General features: G+C 45.3%; 1 protein-coding gene across 1 annotated transcript in view; it reads right to left on the bottom strand.

The window, feature by feature from the left end:
- Window positions 1-27686, bottom strand: part of slc8a2b (solute carrier family 8 member 2b) — a 94761-nt gene that overhangs the window by 51325 nt on the left and 15750 nt on the right. The window contains exon 2 of the mRNA XM_028418933.1: window positions 7768-7805. The gene's annotated coding sequence lies outside the window, so the exon portion shown is untranslated. The remainder of the gene's footprint in view (window positions 1-7767; window positions 7806-27686) is intronic.

Genomic DNA, 27686 nt, shown 5'->3' with positions numbered 1-27686 from the left:
AAACACGTTGACAGCCTGTTAAAAGGAGTAATTAAACCGCACTGTGACATCCAGCCGCCGGAGCTGATGGTGCGCAAACCATGGTCACTGATGGCAGCTGACACATCAGCAAAACATAAGAGATGCTGTACCTCACTTCTTATATACTGTTTACACATCCTTACAGTGTCTGTTTGGATAATAATCATCTGTGGATGTGACACCTGTTAAAGGTGCTGACACACCCGGCTTCAGGCTCGGCCTGCAGCGGCAGTCAGCATCACGCCCTGAAGACGAGTGTCATTACTGACATTTAAAAGACGTACGAGCTGCAGCACGTTCCAACGCCCGCAGCACTAAATAATCAATGCTAATTGAAATCACCGTACATGCGACTTATGGGACAGCATGTAAAAAAAAACATGATTTATAACACGTGGCAGCGGCTGCGGGCTGAGTGGATGGAATCAATCCTTTTTGCACAACTCTGATGACAAGAGGTGATTTATAGGGTTTGTCAGGCCGCGGTGATTTAGTTCTTTTTGCTACAAACACCTTCATTGATTGTCTTCCATTGTAACCCATAACAACAGTTAATGTGCAGTGGAGAGGAAGGTCCAGGCCCCGGAACAATGGGTGTACTGCTTCCTTAATGTTATGTTTGAAGAATATAATGTTGCTGTGGCTGTTCTGGTCCAATCAGCTACAGATGTGCAGTATGTGTGATTTTACAGAGTTATTTACTGAGTTATTTAGCTCCTACTTAAATGGTTAATTGGTGCTGTAGTTTTTATAACGAGTGACCAGGACTGGGGAAGAGGAGGGATTCTGGACAGGTACGAGATCCACACAGAAACATGTCGGAGACTGAACTTTCACATTTTCATCTTTCTCACTTTAAAGAAACAGATCCAGATTTGTGAGTTAAAAACAAACTCTGCTTTTTCTGCAACACATCCTCACGAATAAACAACACACGATCCATGATCGCCTACGTCAGACCTGACACAGAGTCACAGTGAAGTCCCAACAAAACCACAATGACCACAAAAAGGCCTGTTTGACTTGAAACGATAAAAGATGGAGCTACTTTACACTTCATGTTCTTATCTATTCAGCTGTGAGTCTGTGCAATCAGTAAATAACACACACAGACATGAAAAATCAGCTTCAAGAATCCTTCGGGATAAATAAAGATAAAGTTTTATCTTATCTATCTTATCTTATCTTCTTAATCTGTAACCTCTGTGTAAAACCTCTGTTATACCTGTGTTACCTGTGTTATAAAGATTCACCATGGCTTCATGCTGTATGTAGGAGGAAGGAGAATGCATCATAAAACAGGCTCTAATCCTCACATGCTTGTTAATAAATAGCTGCGTGCGCTGTGAGGAACATGGATTATGATGCCATGGCTGAGTGGAAACCATTTACTCAACATTCAGCTGTAATCTGCAGACGTGACGCTCGGACGACCTCACAGGAAGGCAGCGTGGATGGAGTGGAAACGCAGCGATGGAGGGGTAAAAACAATTTGTTGTCAACATACTGGGCTGTATCCGTTTTATATAAAGACGCTGCATTAAGGTGGGATTAAGAAGCCGTGCTGGCTGCAGCGGTGCAGCAGAACAGGAGGTGTAATAACAAGTGGCGGTAAATCCCTCTGCGGCTCAGCTAGGCTGCTCATATCTCGATAATATCTGTCATCAGAAGAGACGTCTCTCTGCATCGTAAGCAGGGATGATTGTCAACAATGAGCCTGGGGCATGCTGGGAAATTTTAGAGAACAATCTGAATCAGGCCTTCATGGTTATAATCAGCATTTTCAGTGTATCCGCATGCTGTGCAGGGGAGTCTCTTCCTGTCACTTCACAGCAGGTCTGAAGGACCGGATGCATCTGAGTAAAACTGATCCGGACTCAGATCTGCAACAAGCTTCTCCTCCTTTTTATATTTTCACCACACAACTGAGAGGAGGTGCAGAACAACTGTACACAAAAGCAGACAAAGGGGTCCTCATACCAGTGAGGACACGGTGTGCACGGCCTATAATTCAAACAACAAATTTAAAACACATCCCAGCAGTCTGCTGACCAAGACGAAGCTCTGCTCAGTTAATGGAACAGCCCATTACATACTTTAAGCTGGATCCATACTCCGCGAGACAAAGAGCGGAGAACGCGCTCCACGGGTGGTAAGAGATACAAAAAAAATGTCTTTTCCGCACTGAGGTACCATACTCCGCGAGACGCGTGTGTGCAGAACTCCTCATACGGCCCGCCCACTAAACTATAAGGAAAGACTTTACTGAGTTTTTTAACACACCACAAGGACTTGTGCCATGGCAAGAGGGCATTATACAGAGAGGGTGCCTGCAACAGCGTGAGATGTCCGGCGATGAGTTGTGAAAATGCGACATTAAAAGTAACAATAGCAAAGATTCAGTGTTTGTGCCTTTATGACCACATTTGCACATCTACTGTGTTCCAATGTGCCTGCGATACTTCAAACTGTCCGGTGATGAGCTGTGAAGATGCGACATTAAAAGTAACAATAGCAAAGATATACAGACATTGTTAACGAGCCTGTTATGCCCGGGTATGTAGGAGTATATAGAATGGTAACAGTCACCATCTGGTATGTGTGAATGGCAGTCTGGAGTTATTGGTGACAAATCACCCTGACTTGCCTTTCTTTCTTTCTTTTATTGCTCATCATGCAAACCAGTATGGTCTTATCTAAATCTGATGAATCAGTGCTGTTTATACACCTACCTATATACCTGGAGAGGCTCTTGCGCTTCTCCACTTTCATCACGCCCACAATAAATTCCGACCAATCACAGCATGGTTGCCGCACAGCCTTGAAAGACAAAGTTCGGCCCGGACCCTGTGCACAGGAGTGCGGATCAGCGGGCGGTCAGAGACAAAAAATGACGTCATTTTGTGGGCGTAACGTCTGCAGGGGGGAAAAATGTCTTTGTCTCGCGGAGTATGGATCCAGCTTTACACATCATTACAGATCGTCCATCTGCAGAAGTCGCCGCAGTACAGAAGCTATATGTGGTAATATGATGGGACATTTTATCTTCCCCCTCCACTGGCCACATGTACACTGAGACCTGGAACAGGAGGAGACAGCAGAGGATCCTGCTCCGGTTCTTCTTTTAGTCTCTTTGCAGTTGTTTTGTGTTAATTGTGTTTATCCTGTTGTTGCTTTGTGTATCTTTGCGGTGGGTTTTGTTTCTGTTTGTGTATCTGAGGCTTCTCTGTGGCTGTGTTGCCTCTGTGGTTACTTTGTGCATCATTGTGGCTGTATTGTGTTTCCTGTGATTGTTTTGTGTCTCAGTGGTTGTTTGGTGTCGTTTTGTGACCACCAGAATAACACAAAGCTGTCCACTGAGATCCAGACACATCAATAATATTCTAATCAGTAGCATCAGAACCTCTGTTAAAACCTGGACTGAACTTAAACTTTCTGCCTCAGGATGTTCTGAACTTCCTGCTGCTCTCCTCCTTAACTCCTCCTCCTCCTCATCTTCCTCTCTTCATTAATCCAGACAGTGTGTGTTTGTGTTAAGAGTGTTTCCACTTTTCTTTCATTTCACCACTGAAATAACTGTATACAGGCTCTAGTTTTGACGTGGCTGAATCATCATATCCTAACCAGCGACCTGCCTGTGTGTGTGTGTGTGTGTGTGTGTGTGTGTGTGCAGAGAGGCTTTACATGCATCATGTGACGGTTGGAATGTGTGAGGCCATGTGAAGTGTAGCTGTTGTGATGTCAAGTTAAAGGATGTGCAGAGCGGCAGATTCCCAGAAGAACAACTGACGATGGTTCTCTCTGGTTTTAGACTCTGCAGCTCTGCATGAATGCACAGTGTACATTAATCTGTCACTCTCTGGGCATTACAGTAAGCAGCAGTGTGATAAAGCCTCCCTCACACACACACACACACACACTGGTTACTGAGCTCCTCTCTCTTTCATCCATCTCTTCGTTCTTCCATTGCTGCATCTCCGAGCAAAGTTCACTCAGTGTGTCTGTGTGTGACTGAGAGCCATCCATCTCCCACCCCCGGCCGCCCTCTATAATTACAAAGGGTCCTTCCTTCCATCCATGCCGGCTCATACCGCCCTCATTACTGTGTGTGTGCTCTCCAAATACCCAAACAGCAGCACCTCCGCTCCCCGGTAATCAGGCTCTACATCAGCTGTCACCTTTGTGAGCTGAGGCCGGGGGCGCTCACACGCTTTCTGTTGGTTAGCATGGTTAATAATGTACAAGCTCATTTAATGTCTAGTATGACGGTGTGTGTGTGTGTGTGTGTGTGTCCAATCCTTAATTTTCTGATTACAAGTTAATCCGATACATCAGATAACACTTAACACCCTCACACACACCACCGCTAGATGTGTGTGTCTGAGCTTTCAGTTTCATTGAATCAGTTTAAATTAAATTTCTTACAGATATTTTCATTAGTGAATAAACAGATTTATTCTTCAGCTAACTGATGAGCTGTTGGATTTGAGTCTTTGCACACTGTACAAACACCGGTCTGGTCTCTGGTCAAGAGAGAGCTGAGCCAAAAAACCAGTCTCTCAATTTACAGGTCGATCTATGTCCACACTCTCGGCTAAGGCCACGAGCTGTGAGTAGAGACTGAAAGAATGAGATCACGGATAGAAGCGGTTCTCAGGGTGAGGAGCTCGGCGAGGAGCTGCCGTCCCTAGTGAGGTGCTCTGGGCTCTGGGAGGTGACAAAGGACATCCGGGGAACACCTCAGTATGCCCCAGAGGAGCAGGAGGAGGTGGCCAGGAAGAGAGAGCGAGAGAGAGAGAGAGAGAGAGAGAGAGAGAGAGAGAGAGAGGTTGCGACCCGACCCCAGAGGGGTGGAAGACAATGGATGGTGGCAGCACCACCGGACACAGAACACATATGGACACACACACACAACCAATCAGAGAAACCAAACACCAGACAGCATGTTAGTGCTGCTGGCTGCTGACTGTTGCTATGGAAACCGTTCTTACACCTGAGGAGGATCAACAAAAACATTTTGCACTAAATTATTGATTTCTTTTGGTAGCAGCTGTTTAATAACAGTGACCAGTTATCAGACAACGACCTGCATCGCCCTGTCAGCATTAACCCAGGGACATCAGATCAATCAAACAAAAAAAATCACACACACACACACACACTGTGTGAGTTCAGAACAACATGGACAACATTGATTATTTCCTCACTGCCAGCAGCTCTCCTGAGGATTAACCACACCTCCTGTGACCAAGAAGACCTCAAGAGGGACATTGTTGCTGTTGAGTAAAGTCCCGAGTGTCTTTACCGTCTGGCTCCCATGTGTCTTCACTAGTGGCTCTACACATGTTTAATGTCAACTTGGGATTTTCTCCTCCTGGGAAGAAGCTCTCAACCTCTGTTGGTCTTTTTCAGCATTATCAAACATCCAGTGCTCACCAGTTTGGGAGGGGTTCATGTACCCTGTGTGTGTGTGTGTGTGTGTGTGTGTGTGTTCTTGGAGAGGTTATAAGGCTAAGTGGTGATAAAGATAAACATATCCTTCCATCTGTGCTCTTTCCTGACCTTATTAGGATGTGTTAGCTGAGTGGAAGCCACATACACACACACACACATTCATCAGAGGAAATATAAAGTGTGTGTGTGTGTGGGGGCGAGTGAGAGAGAGAGAGAGAGAGAGAGAGACTTCAAGTCCTCTTTAAGTTATCACCAATTATGTCCTCGTTATAGATCACTGTGTCTTCACACATACACACACACACAGACAGACACTGGTTTGAGAAAGCCAATTACAACGCACCACCCTCCACCCACACACACACACACACACACACACACTACTCTTCATCTTTCCCACCCTGGACTGCGATCCTTCCACCCACCACTGTATCCAGGCAGCCACACACATAACGTAACCTTTCTGGGACTCAAGACTCTTCACATCACAGACACTCAGCATGGCACAGCACAGCACACTTTTCACTCTGTAACCCAAAGCTATCGGTGTGCATCAGTCTGTTTAGTTAAAGTCAGAGGAAGGGGTCAGATTGTAGGTTAATAACATTATGGAAAAACAGAGTTGCAGGTTCAAATCGGGCAAAGTTCACCAATATGTGTGCCACAATCAGACAGATGGAAGCAAAGGGAAATGGGAAAGTCTCCAGTGTGAGCAGAGGCGTCAAGGGCAGCTGTGGTGAGGAACACAGCCCTAATGGGGCCACAGAGAACGTGACGAAAATATAAAAATTCAAGGACAAGACGATTAAATGTTGTCAGGATAAACTACATCTTAACTCTAAAATGTCATTAGAGTCATTTCACCTAGAGGGTGCTGTGAGATCAACCATCACGAAGCAAAGAGGACAGAACTAAATCAATCCTCGTTGCCCGTATTTGGATGAATCAGGAGTTTAGGTGGAGTCAGACACTCTCAACGTGGTGAAGGTCGGAGCTCTATTCAATAAACCGCCAGATGTGTCTGTCAGGATCAATATTCTGATGAAGTCAAAGGGACGCCATGTGAGATACGTTGTCCATAAAGACATAAAGCACCATAAGACCATGAAGCACTGGCTCTTAAAGTGTCACCGCATATAAAAACATCGATAAAGTAAATAAAATGTTTAAGATATGTGACAGAAAACACTCATCAGACCAGACAAAGGCATTTTTTCAGTTTTATGGCGCCTCTGATTTGATTCTACCTTTATGAGTTGGATGAAATGGCGATCAGAGGAATTTAATTTTCCATGACTCACAAACACACACCTCTCTCACGCACACACACACACACACTCGGTGTGCGCAGATGTGGCTCAGTGTAATAAAGTGTAATACGATAGGAGTAATAATGTGTTAATGAAGAGGTGGATGGTTTTTAATCACCAGCTCATCCCACTCACATCATTACAGGTCAGTCATCCAATCCCAAACATGACAGCACACAATTACTGTCACCATTAAACATCAGAGATGGAGGAGGACAGAGGACAGAGGAGTCAGAGGTTCACCTGGCTCCATGAGCCGGATTCAGGAGAAGAAACACGAGAACAGGGAGGCAGCGAGAGGAAGAGGTGAAGAGAAGGACCAGCAAACTCAAAGAGTATATTCAAATGATGCGTCAAATAAAGAGAGTGAGGTACAGAGGACACAAACTGACTGCAAGTATGCAACTGCCTTGTGTAAAATTGAAATTAAAAAATGAAACACAAAAAGTTTTTGTAACAACAAAACAGAAAAAGAACCAGCCGGAGACAAACGCTGCAAACACGGAGGTTATACAGCAACAAGTCCCTGCTCTCCTGTTACATGAAGGCCAGAGGGACACACACACACACACACACCTGCTCATACATGCTCAGTCTGTCCATCAGAAAGACACCTTCATATCTCACTTCACCGTCTCTTATCTTATGCAAGTACATAAAATTATGTCAACAATTGTTCAAAATTCACTCAGACACACACACACACACACACACACACACACACACACACACACACACACACACACACACACACACACACACACACACACACACACACAGCAGGGAGGTGTTTAGTATTCAGAGAGACCAGAGAGCTGGCCTCAGACACAATGCAGCCTCTTCGTGACTCTCTCACTCTGACTGTGTGTGTGTGTGTGTGTGTCTCCATGAAACATTTGTTCATGCATAAACCAAGTGATCACAACAACCTTTGTGTACAGTGTGTGTGTGTGTGTGTGATGAACAAAGGAAGTTGACTTACCCAAACCAAACTAATGGGGTCTTCTGGGTTCAGCTGCCCTGAAACAGTAAAGGAAGTGTAATTACTGGATGCCCTGAATACAGTCAATTAAAGTGTAAATTACATTATAATTTTAATCATAAAAAAACATTAACAACTTTAAGAATCCACGCTTCAGCCTTGAAGACACATTTTCAGTGTTTTTCCTCCAGTGGAGATTAAACCCTACAAACATCAGCGTTGCATTGATTATTGACGCCGTTCCTCCTGACATCTTGGTAAATAAACTTTGAGGGCCTTGTCAGGTGAATAAAATGTTAAAGCAGAGCCTATCCAGTGTTAGACTGAGGGCGAATTTCAGTGTCTTGGCATGAAGCTCATTCCCGTCTGTCTCCTCTCTCACTGTGACGTGTCTGAGACGGGTGAATGAGTGCTGCTCTCCTGGCCGTGTAGATTGGAATATTGATCAGCGCAGACAAAAGAAACAGAAGAGGAAGTGTGCGTGAGAGAGATGAGAGGGAGGAAATACAACATTACAGGACTGCTGCAGTGTCGACGAAGGCCAGCTGTGGTGTCAGCAACATGTGAGCATCACATTTTCACCTGCTGCAGAGGACGTGTTGTTGAAGGACACTTCAGTTTTTTTAAACAAAGATTCTGGGTTGGCTTAAGGCTCTTTTGCAGCAACTTTACCAAGGAATTTTTTCATTTTTACTACAACAAGCCCCGCCCCAAACACCTGTAAACTGTAACTGTAAATCCACTGCAGTTCCTCCAGTGACCACTAGTGGCTCCAAAAGTGATTCAATCCACTAGACCTCTATGTTAAAATGGAAGCAGGAAATAAACATGTTTACAGGATGATACAAAAACTGTTTGTCTCTCACTTTGAGCCCCAGGTGGTGCTGATGTGGAGCTGCCTGACTACACCTCAGCTCCTCTCATGCTCCGCCTCTTTGCCTGTATTTGGATTAAATAGTTAGCTTCAAAACAGCTGCTAGTTTGTCCATATGTATTTACAGTTGAGGGACAAATCGCTAAAACTACACACACAGATACTCACTAATAGGCTGACACCGCTACTCCACCTGTCAGCTCGGAGAGCAGCAAACACTCGGAGCTGAAGCAGCAGCTGACAGATGGAAAAACATGAGGACAGACACGAGTGTTTCATCACACACTCTCGAGTCTGTAACAGATTTGATCAAAAAAAGTCATCCGTCATTACATTTGTGAGCTTAAAGTGCTGAGGTGAGAGGGTGGCTGTCATCACACGGAGCGACAGTCTGAGGTGGACAAAACACAGCAGAACACATTCTGATGCTGAGCGTCCCCGTCTCCAAAACACGCTGGACTCAGTGAGGACACCAGGACCAGAAATAACCCCTCTCATGCTGCTGGTGGCCTCCTGCAAGTGACGGCTGCATCTGAGTTTAAAAAATAAAACTCTCCACCCGGTTAATGTGGCGCACTGGAGGGAAACGTGGGTGCAGGAGTCACATATTCCATAATGGCGTCTAAAGTCCTCTGGTTTGTTGACAGTGAGCATAATGAACTGAAAGCATGTGGCTGTCGCTGCCGCTGGGTGTTTGTTCTCAGCCCATGTTCGTCTGACCGGAGTCATGCTCCTGGCTAACAGCTGTCATGTATCTCTGCATGTTTCCTCTGATTGTGTTAATTAGCTTTTTCTCTTCGTTATCGTTGCTCCCTGCAGAAGCTGCGGCACAATTAACAAGTTCACATTCTGTCCGGTCACATGGCGCGGCGGTGGGGAAGACCTAATTAGTCGTCATAAAACACACCGGAAGACATTTTTATTCTAACATTAAAGGAGGAGTGGAACAGTGAGTGCAGTATCTTAGTTCAATGAGAATGTGTAGGTGCTGCTGTGAATTAAAGGACCCACCAGCAGAGGGATGCTGATTGGTCACAGCTTGGATCGGGGTAATAAAGACTGGCTGGTTAACTGTCCCTAAAGAGACTCTGATGTGTTGATGTCCTGATGATGATGACAGAGTCGCATGTTTCAATGTGCAAACGGTCCAACAGCTAAACTGCTTAGCTTGCAGCTACAGTTAACCCTTTTTGAATGATGAGCACAGACTGCTGCCCCCTGCTGGTGCGGAGAGTTACTTCCTCTCCTGCAAGTGCAGAGCATACTGTATGTGCTCTGCTGGTTGTATTCACCAACAAAGATGGCCGTCATCTGCCAGTTTTGTGAGATGTCCTGATATTAAAAAAAAAAATCACCTGCCAGCCAATCCGATCGCAACACAATCCGAGAATCAAAACACAAACAAACACAATGAAACGTACACAGAGGGAACAAACTGTGTGGGCGACAAAACAGAAATGAGCAAAACTGAGGCACAGCAACTGATCATGTTGTGTTTGTGTGATTTTACTGTGTGTGTGTGTGTGTGTGTGTGTGACACCAACAAAAGAGGAGAACATGAAATTGAGGTCAAGAAGGGCGAACAAGAGAGAGAAAGAAGAGAGAGAGATCTGATCTGTTTTTATTTGTCATCCACATTCTGTCTGTCTTGTTATTATACTGCCAACACACACACACACACACTTTCTCCAGACCAATATTGTTTCAGTATTAGACAAGAGCAGCAGGTAGGAGCCTACATGACGACACAAAACACACACATCCCGTCACAGGGCAGATAAAATTGCTGGAGCTCAAGAGTAAACAAGACACTGTAGCCTTCCAGGCAATAACACACACACACACACACACACAGACACACACCCACACACACTAAAGAGCAAATTCAATAAAGTGAAACACGGCTCACACCTGCACTAAAATGCGATGTGGGTCCACAGGCCAGAGCAGGCTGCACATCTGACTCTATTGATTTTTCTCTGCCGCTTTCCAAACAAACAACAACAAACCTGTTCACTCAAAAGCCCAAAAATCTAAAATAACAGGATAATTAAAACTAAATAAGAGAGGAGAGAGCGTGAGTCTGAGGAGGGGGCTGCAGAGTCCACAAACAGCTGCCATGCTTAATCAGATACCACAGAAGAAAATGGAGAAATGAGCAGGATGAGCAGTGATGTCACAGAAATCTGACATCAGGCGGGAAACATGGGAAACATGATGTCACCTTTACACTGCGGGTCACATTCATTATGGTGTCTGTGTTATGAGGCAGCATAACACAGACAACACAGAGGCTGCAAACACACAGAGAATGGACCCAAATTCAAAATGACAAGTAATCCCTTTAGCAGCATGCGTCCATCAGTGGGAGGCGGAGAGGTGTGGAGCACGGCTCACAGGCCACAGCGGGCCGCTGCCAGGTGAGAGATCCTGAGATACGGGAGGGAGATGGATGGAGGAGGATTCTCACTGCTTCTCACACAGGCAGAGACGCAGTTCTGAAATTAATGTGCAGCCATTAAAAGGCTTTAAAGAAGGACACCCTGGTGACAAGCAGCAGCAGAGGAAGCTCCATCCTTTAAATCCACCTCTGCACACAAAGGCCCCGTTCACACTGGAGAAAGTCAATCCAGCTAGACTAGGATTGAATCCAGATCGCCTTTAAGCTTTATTTTCAAACACACGCATGTCTGCGTTCAATCCGGCTTAACCCAGCTTGTCTGTTGTCCTCCAAACCACTAGGTGGCGCCTCGTAATATACAGAGTCTCTTCAGGCTGCGCTAGGACTGCGTGTGCATGCATTGTACGTTTTTTTTGTCCCATGTCGCTCGTTCTTTTGTTTTCTTTCGGTTTCAAAAAGCAGTTTATTCCTTTTTAGCCCTGTTGAAAATAAACTCAAAGCTGTCATAGTTCGACGGTTGTTTACATACGGCACTGTCCCTGTGAACCAGAAGTATCATGTCACTAGCGGGATTCGCTAGCTGCATATGCGTTCAGACCTGGGCCACATTTGAGCCAATCCGGCTAGATCCACCTTCCAGAGGTGGATCAATCCGGATATATCTGGATTTGCGTTGTTCCGGATATATCCAGATACAAATCCCGCTCTAGCCGGATTGATTTCCCCAGTGTGAACGGGGTCTAAAGGTGAACTGATAACACAACATGCACCAGCGAAGAAGTGCAACATCCCACCTTCCACATTCACTCTGCACTACTTCAGCTTTTGATATGCAAAAAGTTCCGATCAATAGATCACAGTAGCTCTCAATCTGCTCTCACACGGACTCATCGTTAGTTTCAGGCAAACAGAGGAGCCTCAGCAGTGGCCTGAAGAAAGATTGATTAGAGGGAACGTCTAACGAAGAGGTTTGGTGACAAGCATCAAGTTAATGGTTCATAAAAAGCAGACAGCTTATAGGCTCCTATTTAGTCACACGAAACATCATCAACCTTAAAAATTGTCTTGGTGAATTTCAGTCACTGCCAGCCAGCACCACCCTGATCCATCACCTCCGTTTGAGTGTTCACAGTGATCAATCTATCTGTGCACATCCGGCCTCATTACTCAGAGTGTCGGGGTAAGGGCCAGACCTTAGCCCTCAGCGGACGGCACCTTTTAGCTCCTGAACCAGATGAGCTTAGTTAGCAGATTTATTAAAGGAGCACACAATGGCTGCATAATTCAGCTCCACAGATGATGGTTCTCATTCAGCGAGGCTCGTCCTCACAGACGGAGGGATTTATGATCTGCACTAAAAGCACGTCATTTCTCAAACAGAGCTGATGGGGAATCAGACCTGCTTCAGTATTCTTAGCCAATGCTGCTGTCGTCGTTTTTAACACCAGACCAGAGCAGTCAATTACCAGCTCACCGCAGGGAGCACACGGAGCAGAAAAACAGGCCGGCTTTTTATCCTTTCAGCGGTTAGAAGTCCATTTTCAAAACCTGCTGCACGTCCATTACAAGAGTTTCATTTCCAGCATCCACAGCCACAAACAGTGCACTTTACCAGAGGCCCACCTTCAGCCCTGTGAGCCCGACGAGGGCTCACAGGGCTGAGGGAAACTCATTACGGCAGGGAATTCTGACGGTTCTGCTGTCAGGAACTCCGACGACTGCCGCTCCAAAAACACTGGAGACAGAGAAGGAAGAAGGCGAAGAAGAGTCTACGCTTCAAAATATGTGCTGCTGACTGTAGGCTGTGAAAATCAATCATGTCATTTTTCTGCTTGGTTGGTGTGATTAATTTAACTTATTGATACACTGAATGTAAATAAATCAGAACGTGTGTGCATTCACTTCATTATGAGGCTGGAAAGTACATTAATCACACTGATAGCAGCACTTCATCACACAGCGAGGTACATTTAACACCTCACTCAGGAACATCTCGACCCTTAAAGTGAAGGTGCCTCCACAACTTGTCATGGACTCACTAATTATTCTCACATCAGGTGGAATAAAGGGGTTTGTTCAGGGGGGAGAAAAAAGTCACAGTATGCATTAACAAGCCACATGGTATGGGGCACAGACTGCTCCATCTGTCTGTCCGTCTCCACCTTAGTCCTGTGGGATTATATAAGGTTAACTACACACTGACATGATACAGAGCACATATTTACTCGTATGCATCCTGGCTCACAGGGAAGAAAGGGAGGTTTTCACACTCTTTCACACACAAACATCCTTACTTTTAGGGAGTTCGGGTGGATGTTCGTCATATCCCTTTGATGCGGTGAGGGCCGAAAAATAGGGAGGCATCGGACGCAAGATAAATCATCCAACATAGGAAGGATGCAGAGTGTTTCACAGAGATATGTTAAACCAATTATTATAATTTGTAGGTGGGAATAAAAGGGCAACATTTCCCAATATGGTAATACCAACGAAGGTCTTGAAAAACTGTTTATCTATTATGCAAATGTACCTCCACTTTTCAATAAAACGAGCCTGTGTCCAGGGAGGGGCAGAACACTTATGGACGGGAGTGAAGCAGACTGAAAGGCCTGTGTTCACTGAGTGTTCTCCCATTTGCAAAAGGCGAAACTATAAACCAAGTGTATTGTCTTTCACTCAATGTTCTGATTACAGAAGACGGAGTCTGACAATCCGGGGTGACCAGGGAAGGTCACAACAGTCCTGCTTCAGTACTGTGGACAGCGCCGTACACACACCCAACAATAACAACGATAACGCCCACATGCTTACACAGCAATCCTACACCACACACTGGCGATGTATGTATCAGAAATCATCACCACATAAATAATCATCCACAGACTGACCAAAAATAACCATAAAAGTGCGACCAGCAGCTTTTATTAAAAAATATTCTTGTCCTGCCTGTTTTACCTTCTGCAACGTCACTCTGACCTTATTCAAAACACAAAAACTTTATAAATAATAATCTTTAAGGTGACATCTGTGACATATGGGCAAAGAGGCGGAGCTGAGGTGTGTAAGCAGTCTCACGGCCACCTGTCTCTTTAAGCTTTCACTCTTTAAATAAAAGCACCACAGTGCAGCTGTGTCCACATTCTTCAGAAGCCTTTGATTCTTAGTGATAAACGAAATCCTTTAATTTTCTCCTGCTGCAGAACGAGCCGGATTATCCTCCCTGTGCTGTCGCTGCTAATTGTCACAAACAAGGAAACTAATGTAATAAGGCTTTAACTTTGTAACGTTAGCATAAAGCTGTGTGTGTCTAATGATGGAGAGCGTGCAGAAGCATGCAGGTCACGTATTGACATGATGAATTAACTTTGATTTTATGATGTTCAGGCTGAGGCGAGCAGTAAGGAGGGCCTGTTAGTAATATTAGCATTATAATTAGTAAAGGACGATTTAGCATGAATTTAATATAAATGCACAGAAAAAGCTGGTCTCTATGAAGATAATGTCATTGTGAATGTGGCCTAATAATAAGGATGATAATCCAATTACAAGATAAATCAGCCTGAAATAATGAGATGAGATCATCTGCCTGTTTAAAAAGGTCACAGCATCGATAGCTGATTTTTAATTTAAACCCCGTTTCCCATCATGCATCAGTATAAATAATCCCTATGAATCCATTCAGATCCAGCATCAGTCGAAGTGCAACCGATGTGACCTAAACACATTGTGGCCTCTGGGCTGATGATTTCACATGAAGACGCACGACACTAGGAGGAGGCTTAACCTCCAACAGAGAGGAAGGGATTGAGTGCAGATAGGTAGGCTCCAGTCTGGTATCACCATCACAAGTCATTTCACATGTTTTTTTATAACACATTTTTAGCCTTAGTGTGCGATATCTCACCACTTTAGTTTCCACTGTTACGCACTGAAAGCAACAAAGGTACGGTCTTCCTGAATGTGTGTGGAAAAAAAGACAATTTAACCCCTAAAACCCTGTTTACACATACACAGGTATTTTGAAAAGACTTCTCCCTTCGTTTGTGCCTTTGATTTACACATAAACTGAGTTTTGGCATCTTTCTCCGGCAAAAGTGGAGATTTTGGAAAACGCTGTATTCACGTTTCAATGTGAACTGACAAAAACGGAGAAAAACTGAGTTTGTGGCAGTCTGCCGTCAGTTGTTGCGACCTTTTTGTGTAGTTCGGCTGCCAGAACAGCTGTAGTCTAGTAATGGAAGCATTCCGGGTAGAGTTTGCATTTCTGTTGGTGTCAGCACTTTTTACATGTTTGCATTTTAAACACAGCTCCTCTTACTGTGTAGAGGAGCGGAGACATGTTGGGTCTCCAGGTTCAGCAACTTCTGACTCAAAGAGCCAGACTGCGTCAATGAGGCTTCTGATTGGCTTGCTTGGCTTTCTCCTTCTTCCTACACTGCCACCCACAGGCCTGGTGTAGTCATGACGGCTCTTGGGAGCGTGTTAATGTAAATGGAAACTTTTTTGAAAACGATGTGTGCACGATGTTATTTTGGAAAAAGGAGGGAAGGAAATATTTGTTTTTCAAAATACCCGGCTATGTGTAAATGGGGTTCTTAGTCTGAATTTCAATGCCTAACCTTAACCAGTAGTCTTCAATGACTAACACTAACTACAAGCAAAAACCTGAGTGAAAATAAAACAGTTAGCGATGTTGTTGAGGGGACACGAAACCCAGACCTTTGAGCAAAAACACACCACATTATTCAACCACCACCATGCCCTGTCTGCCTCCTTATGTGGACCTTTGTTGCTTCATCATTCTATCATCAAGTGCCAATATGTCACCAATGTATCGTCTGGCCCAGAAAAGGCCTGAAACAATACATGACAGGCAGATGGCTTCAAACGTGCAGCTACTGCACAGCGATCCACAGAGCATCGCCATGCAGGCCAGATCATCCGATGCCGACACACACACTGTACACCAGCCTGGCAGCCATTTTAGTGGCCACGTTCCTCCGTCCAGGCGTATTGCACTTCAGGGCTGATCAATATCTGATTAATATGGAAACCGCTGCAGTTTGCAGATGGACAGACCGCACTCCAACCAGGACCGGACTGTGGACAGCACCTACACTACCTGCCTGCCTGCCTTTGGATTAGATGTCGGCTTATCTGTGACCCCCCCCCTGCAGGCTGTCATCTGTCACCGGGCAGATTTTTAATAATGACTGGAGTAGGTGAAACAGTTCACTGACCGACCGCGGCCTGCTTTCTTTGAGGGAATCCATTATTTAGACCCTTCATGCCAAGGCAGATGGCAGCCACGAGATCAAAAGGCTGGAGCAGAGAAAAAGGAGTGAAAGGCTCGTCAGGCATCAGGAGGCCTGCAGAAAAAAAAATAATGCAGCAAAGTCAGAGAAAAGCTGACAGGCGAACGTGGCCGGATAAGTAATTGTAAAGATACGGTGATGGGCAGATCGACAGAGGGAGAGCCGGGAAGTGGTTAAAAGAACAAATAGCAGTAATAAATCTTTCAACGTGTAACTCCGACACCAGCAGAAGCAATCTGGGGAAATGGCGTGTAACATTACAAGACGGGCGAGGAGGAGAGCGAGAGAGAGAGGAAAAATGAAACGAAATGTAGACAGAAAAATAAGGACAGCAACACAATATAGATGAGAACAGACTGCAGAGAATGAGATTCATATCGAGAGGAGGCACCGGGGACGCTGCAGACAAAAGAAGCATCCACTGAAACAATAATGTAAACTGTAGCAGTCTCCATCATTTTTTAATACAACACGGATGTGTCTGCTCTGCTGCTGCTCTGATGCCGCCTGCTCATCACTACTGATGTAACATCACAGACCATTCAAAGCCACAGATCTCAGTTTTACCTCCATGACTTAAACTGAAGCATAAATGCTGTAACCCCGTCTTCCAGATCCAGCTGGACTCTGGTCAGGAGGGAGGAACCAGCTCCTGAACTGTCCTCCAGGCAGCTGACGGACCTCTTCTCTCCTTCATGTCATCAACTCTTCTTCCTCCTCACACAGTGCAGCTCGCGCTCGCCGCCGGGTTTCTCTCTCTAATGTAATTTTATGCAATATAAATAATATTTTGTGGTTTGATGAGATATGAACAACTGTTCCTGCATCGACCTGCTGCATCCTGCCTGCAGGAGGCGCTGAGACGGGCTCATTTTACAGACACATTACTCTTCTTCTTCTGTGGTACTGCATGTTCCTTGACTTTTTGTTGTGTTGATGTTTGTGTTTTGGTGGCATAGTGGTTCAAAGGCAGCAGTGTTTTTTTTTCCCAGGTGTTCTGGCGTCCTCGAAAACACCAAAGATGTGCATGTTAAGTTAACTGGAGGTTCTGAATTTGCATCAGATGTTTCCCCACCTCTCACTACTGACAGCTGTAATGGATGGATGGATGGATGGATGGTCGATGGATGGATGGATGGATGGATGGATGGATGGATGGATGGATGGATGGTGGATGGATGATGGATGGATGGTGGATGGATGATGGATGGATGGTGGATGGTGGATGGATGATGGATGGATGGATGGATGGATGGATGGTGGATGGATGGATGGATGGATGGTGGAGGGTGAATGGATGGATGGATGGATGGATGGATGGATGATGGATGGATGGATGATGGATGGATGATGGATGGATGGATGGATGGATGATGGATGGTGGATGGTGGATGGTGGATGGATGATGGATGGATGGATGGATGGATGGATGGATGATGGATGGATGGATGAATGGATGAATGGATGGATGAATGGATGAATGGATGAATTGATGGATGGATGTATGGATGGATGAATGGATGAATTGATGGATGGATGGATGGATGGATGATGGATGGATGGTGGATGGTGGATGGTGGATGGATGATGGATGGATGGATGGATGATGGATGGATGGATGAATGGATGGATGGATGGATGAATGGATGAATGGATGAATTGATGGATGGATGGATGGATGGATGGATGGATGAATGGATGAATTGATGGATGGATGGATGGATGGATGAATGGATGAATTGATGGATGGATGGATGGATGGATGGATATTTCATGGAAATAATACAGTGAAAAATCACACCCTAACCAGCCTAAAATCTGCAGTCTAGTCTCCAAAGACAGTGAGAGAAACCTTCACACTTCTCCACAGTTCATGGTGAGAAGGTGTTTTTTTACCAGTTGCACCATTAAACACATCAAACTGCCGGTCGCCCACGAAAAGAAGAAAAACACAATCAGCACATCTTTTACTGCTGGACACCTTCCACCATCTGTCCGGCTTCACTTTAATCCTCCACCTGAAACAAACCCTCAGTGTGTGTGTGTGTGTGTGTGTGTGTGTGTGTGCATGCGCTGTGACCTGTAAGTATGAGGGTGAGTGGTTCATGGAGGTAAAACATCCTGATGAACACGGCACCAGCTGAGAAACCACCTGGATTACAGAAACCTGACCTGACCCTTCACACACTCGCACCCACCCACACACAAACACAAACACACACTTACAGCAGAACACACTCCCACACATTTCTGTCAGGAAACACAGAGAAAGTCGTGCCTCAGCAGATTTTCTCATGCAGCCAAACTCCTTTCATCTAATCAGCATTTTTGCCTCAAACTGTTTCATATTAGACGGAATATTTCTGTATGTAACTAGAAGAATTTGAATATTTTAGGTTGATTAAAAAGAGAAGAATCAATATCGACAAACAGGAACAACACTTAGGAGCTCACCTGCTCCTCTTCAGAGACAGAACTAAATGATATGTTTCTTCTTCCGGGTTAATAAATGATAAGCACATGCTATTTTATTTGGCTGTATGAATAATAAGCTTGTATTTTTCTACACTGCACACACGTGCAGCAGAGGCCTGCAGGCTAACAGCTTCCATAGGAGGAAGCAGTCTGGAGGTCCCGTCGGGCCTATGGCATGTGTGCATTTGTGTGTGCAGCCGTTTGTGGAGCTGTGCAACATCTAATGCATATGTTCAATGGGACCTGAAAGTTATCATTCTAGCAATCAATTGCAGTTGTGCACTCATTAGAATTGCTCATGTGCCCCTGAGCAAGAAAACATAATGATAGAAGCAGAAACGGCTGCACAGGAAGCGTCCCGGGAGCTCGGATGAGAATGGAATAAAAAATCCTGGCTGGATGGTGATGGGAGTGGAAAATGGAAAAATAAAGATGCATGAGTGGACATGCACATGGTTCCAGGGGCCTCAGCTTTATACAAATGGCACTGATATGGATTTCAATCTGCGTGACATGTCAGCAGAAGGTGGTTAAATCTGAGCTTTAATATTTTATAACTCGATACAGTTGAGAATTCAGACTTTTCTTCAGCCTCTGAGAAGAAAAGGAGCTCGGGCTTCCTGTCAGAGGTGCAATAAGATAAAAGATGCTCAATACTTGAACATCAGTGATTCTTGGCAGTAATAAGGTGTTTTTGCTCTGCTGGACTTCATGGACCGATAATGGACCAGTGGTCTGCAAGAGGCATGAGGCAGAGGCTTGAAATGAAATGACAATAATCAAAAGATAAGAATCTCAGCTTTCCATTGATACGTCACATTTGTATGTGGTGCAGACAGCACGCAGATCCAGCTTCACCCAAAGAGGCAGGTTTTTCTTAAGAAGGAAAATAAAAGAGGCGGATGTGTTTTCATTGTGTGAATAAAGCAGGTCAGCTCTTAACACCTCCTCTGCACACACAACTCATATTTCCGTTTCTGCTAAGGACACCTATGGATGTATTTTCAGACCTACTATGTTCTATTACATCTAATTATGAGTCCAAGTGTCCTACTTTGGAGGAAAGTGGGGGGTGGGGTCTGGCTGAATGGCCAGAGGACCAGACCCAGGTCACCCAGGAGCACAGGGATCATCAGCCCCTAAGGTCCCCGCTCATCCATAAGCATAATTTCCATACGCTTCACTTTTAGGTTTCATTTTCATGCAGCTTTAAAATACTGACCTCATACGACGTTTTTCTGGAAAGGACCAACCTGTAAACTTCAGTAAAAAGCAGAAAAAGCAAAGTACAGTCTTCACACAGCCGTGTACTTTTGGGAATCACTGGCCATCGACCTGTTGTGTTGTTTATGTGTTGTTTTAAGACAAGTGTTCCCCTGGAGTCTGGATTTTCAGGGGTCAGCCTGCCAGACTGATGCATCGACGGGTCTGCAAATTCACTTAAGGCATACAGTGTGCGATTTTTTCAATCACGTCATTCAGCTGCTGCACAAACTGTACGAGTGAATCGCAGGGGTTAAAGGTCAGGATTCAGGTTCTCTCGCTATGTACTCACACAACCATACGGTTGCTGATCTGGATCGTCGACCCCATGTGTACTACACGATGCAGAGATTCAGCAGAAACTCGGGCCGACCCCCAAAATAGTCGCACAAATCGTCTCAAAACAGGCCACAAATCACAGTGTAAGCCGGCCTTTAGTGTGTGTCTTATCTTCTGCATCACTGATATACAAGCGGCGGCCGTGGGGATGGTCGCTTCCTCAGCCTGAGTGGCATCAGTGAAGCAGTTCTGCATATCGCCACTGCACCAGCACTGGAGAGGATGCCGCATGATGCAACACATGTTCCAGTGTGACGCAGGCTGAGCCCACAAACACAGTGTGGCCATCCTGTTGTGTTTACATCCAGTCGGACGTAAGAAGTGAGAAATAAAGAGCAGACGAAAAAAAACCGGAGCCGGCTGCAAGAAATAAACATTAAAATTCCACAGAGTGAGTGTGATACTGAGGCACTTGAACTTGTGATTGAAACCTTTAATTAGGCCAATCGGCCTACGCAGAGCAGCCCACGGTGGACTTCATCAAAGCAGCACAGAGCAATGACTCAGTGTAATAACACAGAGAAGCGTGTCTGTGAACAACGCCTGCTATAAAAAGGTATTTTTTCAAATGATGTCTGAGCACAGGCAGAAAAATTAGAGCCAGAGCCGAGCATGTAAAGAGACGCTCAGCCTTCCAGAGGAGGTCGTTTTCATTGATGCTGTGATCACTGACTGAACGAACACTACAGCTGTAGTAGGTCCCCTCATGTCACTGTTCAGTCCATGCACCATCACTACTCACTGCAACATAAAGACCCGCAGCTCGACGGAAACAGCACAATCATGGCTACAAGCAGAGAACTCTAACTTCACACGGCTGTAGGAAGCCGGAGGATCAGCCAAAAACTCACTGAAGATTCACAGGTCATCCATGATGCGTTCAAGAACCCTCAGAAAGCTGAAAGTCCAACAATCCTTTCCGTTTCTGGCAGAGTTGGAAAAAATGAGCACACATTCAACACATGAGACGCAGAGATGATAATTAGTGTTGTCTTAGTTAGCTACAAAACCACCACTGACACACACACACACACACACACACACCAGTGCTCCCTCTTCAGCAGCTCCCAAATTAAAACAATAAAAATCGAATAAACTCCCAGCCAAAAACCGAACGCCCCCTGCCAGACAGATGGCTGCTGCTCTGATGTTTTAGTCAGATTCAATTTTTAATCCCAGGCAGACACAAACTGCGTCCCTCGTCAGCGCGCCGCTTGATAATCACAGACAGAACAATTAACATGGGTCATTTATCGGGCCTTTACATTCTGTGCTGGTAAGTCTTTAATACTGCTGCCTGATGGCTGGGAGTGTGTGTGTGTGTGTGAGTGTGAGAGAGAGAGACTCAAGAGTGTAGAACCAAGTACACATATTTTTCATGCACACAGTTTGAATAGTTCTGTACTGTGTCCTTGAAACTAAAATACAATTTGTAAGGACTGTGTGTGTGTGTGTGAGTCATGTCGTGGGATCATGAATGCGATTACACACAACTTTAGAGGTAAAAAGCTCGAAGCCATTAAAAGATCAAGACTAAAACATGAGTGGAAGCTGTGTTTACTGCTGGATTATCATGCAGTAAGTCTCTGGAAAATGAACAAAACAACAGGTAACAGGTTTCCAGCTGCTCTCTCTCTCTCTCTCTCTCTCTCTCTCTCTCTCACACACACACACATGCCTTATGCAGTTCAATTAAAAGTGTACAGTAAAGTCATGTCAGACAGGAAAAAAGGGGACAGGGGATCCCAGCTATCACTGGCTCCCTTTAGCCAATCAGATCATGAAAGCAGAGACGCTGCTGAGGATCTTTGAAAGTTAGCAAGTAGCACTTAGCATGTTCTTTGATTTAAAGTTCATCAGAAGGCAATGATGACAGGTTACAGGTGAACATGGATCTGACTGGAGCTGAAATTGTCCAGTTGAGGCTTGAAAATGACCCAAAACTGCTGCAGACCAACACATATAGAACCCCCCCACCCACCCCCCTCGTACAGTACAAGCTCCCCGCTGACCCCCTCTCTCCACAGTCAAGGTCTTCCAGATGGCCCACGGCTGATAAAGGATAAATGTTACGGCAGAGCTGCATACGAGCCAACAGACTTGGCCGCAGTCAGCGCGAAAGAATAGGAATAAATGAAGTAATGAAATTACCAGCCGGGCCTTGGATGCATGGATGGATGGATAACCACTTCAGAATAAAGTGATAAGTGCAGAATAAGCAGAGCAGAGAAAGAATCACAGGCGCTGTGATGGGCCGGGCCACAGGTCTGATCCCTGCAGCAATCTTATCTCACTTCGCCACACTTGTGCTGGAAAAGTTAACGTTTGTCACCCTCCATCACCCCCGCTGACAGCTGCAGTCCAAGCTCTCTGACTAATGGCTCTTTTTTATCCACCGTGCGTCCCTTAATAAATAAACTGCCCGTATCTGGCCGAGGGGAAAATGAATCCAGCCATCATCCTCTCACTCAGCAAAAAAAAAAAGAGAGTCGACAGTTTCTTTTTTTTATTGAACTCAGAGCCAAAGGTTAAAAGGAGCGCAGACAGAAGAGTGAATGGATGAAGACAGAGTGGATGGATGTATGGACAGACTGACAGGCAGAGTGCGAGCGATAGATTAACCTGGATTAGACGAAAGAAGGGAGGACGAGGAGAGGCTTTCATTTCATTTCAATTAACAGCAGTTACACGGTAAATGCTGAAGGTTTAATTATCTGGATCTGTATGAGACATTAAAGCAGCGCTGCTCCCACTATAAAAACAAACAAATCACATAATGTAAGAAATGATAGCACATGTGAAGCACCGAAGGCAATTACAGAATTTAAATTGGATTACTGCACATGCGGAGCTTTCATTTTAAGACACAGCACAACACAACTATAAATAGTATAAACACTAAAATGTGACAGTGGTGTGTGCTGATGGAAAGACCTGCAGCGTGCGCAGACACAAAAGATGGGGCTAATTAAAAATAATGAGCTTCACGGGGCGACCTGCCAGCCACCTCAACCTCAGGTCTTTACCTAGTAAACAATCACTACATCACTTTTAAAGGAGGAAACATGTGCAAAACAATCTTACACCAGATGGTTCTGTATGCACTGTATCTGTATCTTGACTTTATCCAGAGCAAACGATACAAACTTCAACACCCAGAATGCACTGGGCTGCTGCAAAGAGCCGATCAGAGGCGTTAAATTGAGGATAAACTCTAATAACAGCAGCAAACAGGCAGAATATAAAGGTGGTCATGGGTTCTTAAATTAGCAGCAGAGGGTGCAGAGGGATCAGACATCAGTATGAGGAAGAGGAGCCGCTGTGCACGGTCAGCCGGCAAGCAGAGCGGTGCTGAGCCGCCTGGTACCGGGCAGGGACAGGGTACCGGGCAGGGACAGAGTCAGCAGTGTCCACACACCAACATTTGACAGGAAAGATTTGGTCCACACATGGACAGAGGAGAGCTGGAAACTAAATCTTTACATTAAAATGGTAAATTTACAACTTCAATTCGTACTTCGAGCAGTTGATTTACGTGTGATGGCAGATTTTCCTGCATGGAGGGAGGAGACACTGTTCACCTTCACTACACTCACATTCAAGTTTCCCTTTAAGCACATGCCTGAAAAAAGAGAGGGCAAAAAAGAGAGTTTGCTTCTCCTCAGACATGCAAATCAGAGGTATTGCTAATGTACTCATGAGGTTACAGAACACAGAAACACTGACCTGCTGCACACAGAGGGAGTAATGAGCCTGCAGGGGCCACTTACTCCAAAAACCAACATCACACACACACATAAAAACAACCAACCCACGACCGACCCACCAGAACCTCAACATCAGCACTGTTATTATCTCCAGCTAAGAAGCCTGCAGTCTCACCGGGAGAGTCCGACACACACAGGCACACACACATACACACACACAGCCACACACACACACAGACACACAGGCAGACACGCACACACAGGCACACACACACACAGGCACACACACAGCCTTTATTAAAGTAATGAGACTGAGGCAGAGGTTGTCCCCGCTCTGGTAAAGACCGAGATGATCCATCATTACAGTGAATGGGCTAATGACAGGATTAACACCAATGGATTTAACATCACTAAACTCTTGTTAGAGCAAAAGTGAAAGAGTAAACACGGCAAAGCTCTGAGTGCGGCGACAACACAACAATGTGATGAAAGGAGGGCTCAAGGATGCTGGGAAGTTATTCAGGGACGCAGCAAGGGGAAAAGATAAGACTGAAGTCCAAGATCCTCTCCTAAAACAAACAGGTTTAAACTATCCGGATTAACGCCTGCTTCACTGTGGAGAACAGAAAGCATCGCCCACACCAGTCACCACTCAGAAGGACTTACTTGTCTACAACTTTTACTGTCATAAAAAATGCAGAAGACGTGACGGATACAGGAGCACGGTGACGGGTCAGCAGAGGACATGAGAGGGAAGCATGTGGAGCCGGACGGAGTTTCTCTGCAGTGTGGAGGTGGACAGTTTGAACACTGTTCTCTGAAGCAGCCTCACAAACACACAAATCGACAATATGTTCGAGGCCCCGGCAAACAGTTTAATTACACACTGGATGAAGCAAAGCCTCCGTGTTTAATTACTTGTCACAGAAAAATAACAAAGCGAATCTATAAATGTACAACCTGCAGCTGTTTTTGACTGAACTGCTCACTTCAACGCAGATCTGAATCCAGCCCTTCATCACCAGGAGCCCAACACCGAAGCACACAAACCTCCATGAGATAAACCTGGTGACAGCAGTCACAGTCTTCTGTGGTCCAGTTAGAGAATCATCACCATGGTAACCATAAGAATGAGACCACCGCTCTTTGTTGATGCTGTGGGACATTCAGGATGAGTCATGATGTGAACAGGATCTGAAAAGGAAGACCGGGGCAGCATCATCTTCTACGGCAAAAACACTCCGCTGCCTTCGGTTTCATGTGACCCTTTCAGACCACGTGTCCTCGTGTGACACAGTGGGAGTGGGAACACTCTGATGAAGCTTATCCACCGCGCAGCCCTTCTCTTTGGCTTGTGGTGGGTGGAAATCCATCCACAGTTTTGTGTTAAGAAGGCAGAAGCAGAGAAGATGGCGACGGGGCGAACAACATATCTCCACACTGAACCTTTAGAATGAGTCGTGTGTTGCAGCCTGCTGCTGTAAAAGCATTTTATTAATTAAGGCTTGCGGCGCCTCTCTCCCTCCTGACCTCCTGCTTCTGTTGGACCTGTCAGTGCCACCAGCTTTTTATCCGAGCAGCTCCATTAACAGAACTACTGCACCACGGCTGACCCTGTATGAATGCGGTGCATATTAATGGGAGCATTGTGGCAGCTCAGTGCTTCATAGAAACACATTCATGCAGATCTGTAAAGAAGTTAATTAAGTGGAAAATTGGCTGATACGTTTCTGTCTTACATGGAACTGCATGTCTCACAACACATTGCAGAGCGTCTTTGGTTCACACACGCTAAGATAAAGCCTTCAAGTTTTTTACGAACTTTTCACACACAGAACTGAGGCCAGCTCCTCACGGGGAGCCTGTGTGACGGAGGACATTCACGTTCTGCGTCTCACGTCCCAGGTGAGTAAAAAATACATAAATAAAAGTTCGGCTGAGTCTCTGCTCCCCCCGGCTGTCAATCTGAGGCTGTGAGAGAAAACTGCAGGTTCTCTGGTGATTTCCTGCCTCTCGCCTCATGCATATCTTAGCAATGTTTCTTTCTCTTAACTAACCATATGATACACTCTTTGCGTGCACACACACCCAAATACACAAACACTCGACCTGCATGTCGCTCTGCAATAAACTGGCTTCTTTGTTTAATCTAGCTGTGTGTGTGTGTGTGTGTGTGTGTGTGTGTTGTGAGTTTAATCTAAGTTCCACTGCTGTCAAAGTTGGACTGCACATCTCCCGATGACTGAAGGAATCACTCCAAATATACCAAAAAATATATTTTCACCTCCCTCGAGCAAAAATAATGGGATCTCACGTCTACACAGCATCTATAAAAAGCAGCATATTATCTCAGTTGCTGGTGTCCACACTGTCTCTCTCACACACACACACACTCCATGAAGGAGGCAGAAAATGCAGTCGGTGTGTGGATAACCTTCCTGAACACTGTTGTAGGACTGACATCCTCTTATTGACTCTAACTAATGTAATTTTGCACTGTAAATAAAATGCTGCTCAAGCGTACTTTCTGTGCTTTCATGAACGTGTGTGTGTGTGTGTGTCACACATGCAGTGGTCTCTGGACTCACAGCCGCAGCAGGTGATGCTCTGATGGATTCACTGTGTGTGTTTTATCTGCCTCCCTGTATCGCCTCCCCTCACCAGGAGCCGACAGCCTCCTGCAGACTGGGGGTTTAAGACCGAGTAAAAAACAGAGGAACTTCCTGTTGCCTCATCCTGAAGCAGGTTCTTTGATTGGGTTTTGGGTTAAAATAAGTTCTGTAGCTAACACAAGACTTCCATGTGAAAGTCTTAGTGTAAACTATGGTGAAAGTTATTCTGCTGAACAAATCCTGTAAGTATGGTGGCCCAGAAGCACCAAATGCAAAACTCACAACATAAACGCAAGAAGCCACAACTCAAATGTAAAACAAACAACACAAAGCTAGCATCATGCTAGCATCATGTTAAGGAAACGGGTGTACTCCTCAGTCTTCCCCCCAGTCGTTGGGCTGCTATAATGCTAACTCTGTAGCAACATTAGCATTAGCAAATGTAGGCTAAGTATGGAAACAAAGTAAAGTGGAGTATATTGTGGAATCCTCCAGGTGCTCAAACAGCCACAACGACCGAACACCTGGTGTCAGGATTTGGAAAGTTAGCAGGGCGTGAGGACAGCCTGGCCCCCGTCTCACAGAGAAGGTCCCTGGGCTGAATCAATGTGTGCGTCTGGAAGCATCAGTCTGACTTTTTGCTCGAGTGTAAACATGTAAAGGCTTCATAATGAGCGGGTCTGCTGTGCAGCATTAGAGTGCACTCTGTGTGTGAGTGAGTCCCAGGTGCAGGCTGAGTTTAGCCCAGGACATCATAAATCCTTAAAGCACATTCGTCCTCTGCAAACAACTGAGAGCCTCACTTTGATCCATATAAAACATTTTAAATGCAGTGTGTGTTAGTGAGAGAGAGAGAGAGAGAGAGAGAGAGGCTGAGTGCCATTCAGTGTCAGGCTGCAGCGCTCTAAAACAAAGCCTTTAGAGTTGTGCGTG

The sequence above is a fragment of the Parambassis ranga genome, chromosome 13 (assembly GCF_900634625.1).
Source record: "Parambassis ranga chromosome 13, fParRan2.1, whole genome shotgun sequence".
Classification (NCBI taxonomy): Eukaryota; Metazoa; Chordata; class Actinopteri; family Ambassidae; genus Parambassis; species Parambassis ranga.
Note: the sequence above shows the minus strand (reverse complement) of the source record. Positions and strands in the feature narration are given on the sequence as shown.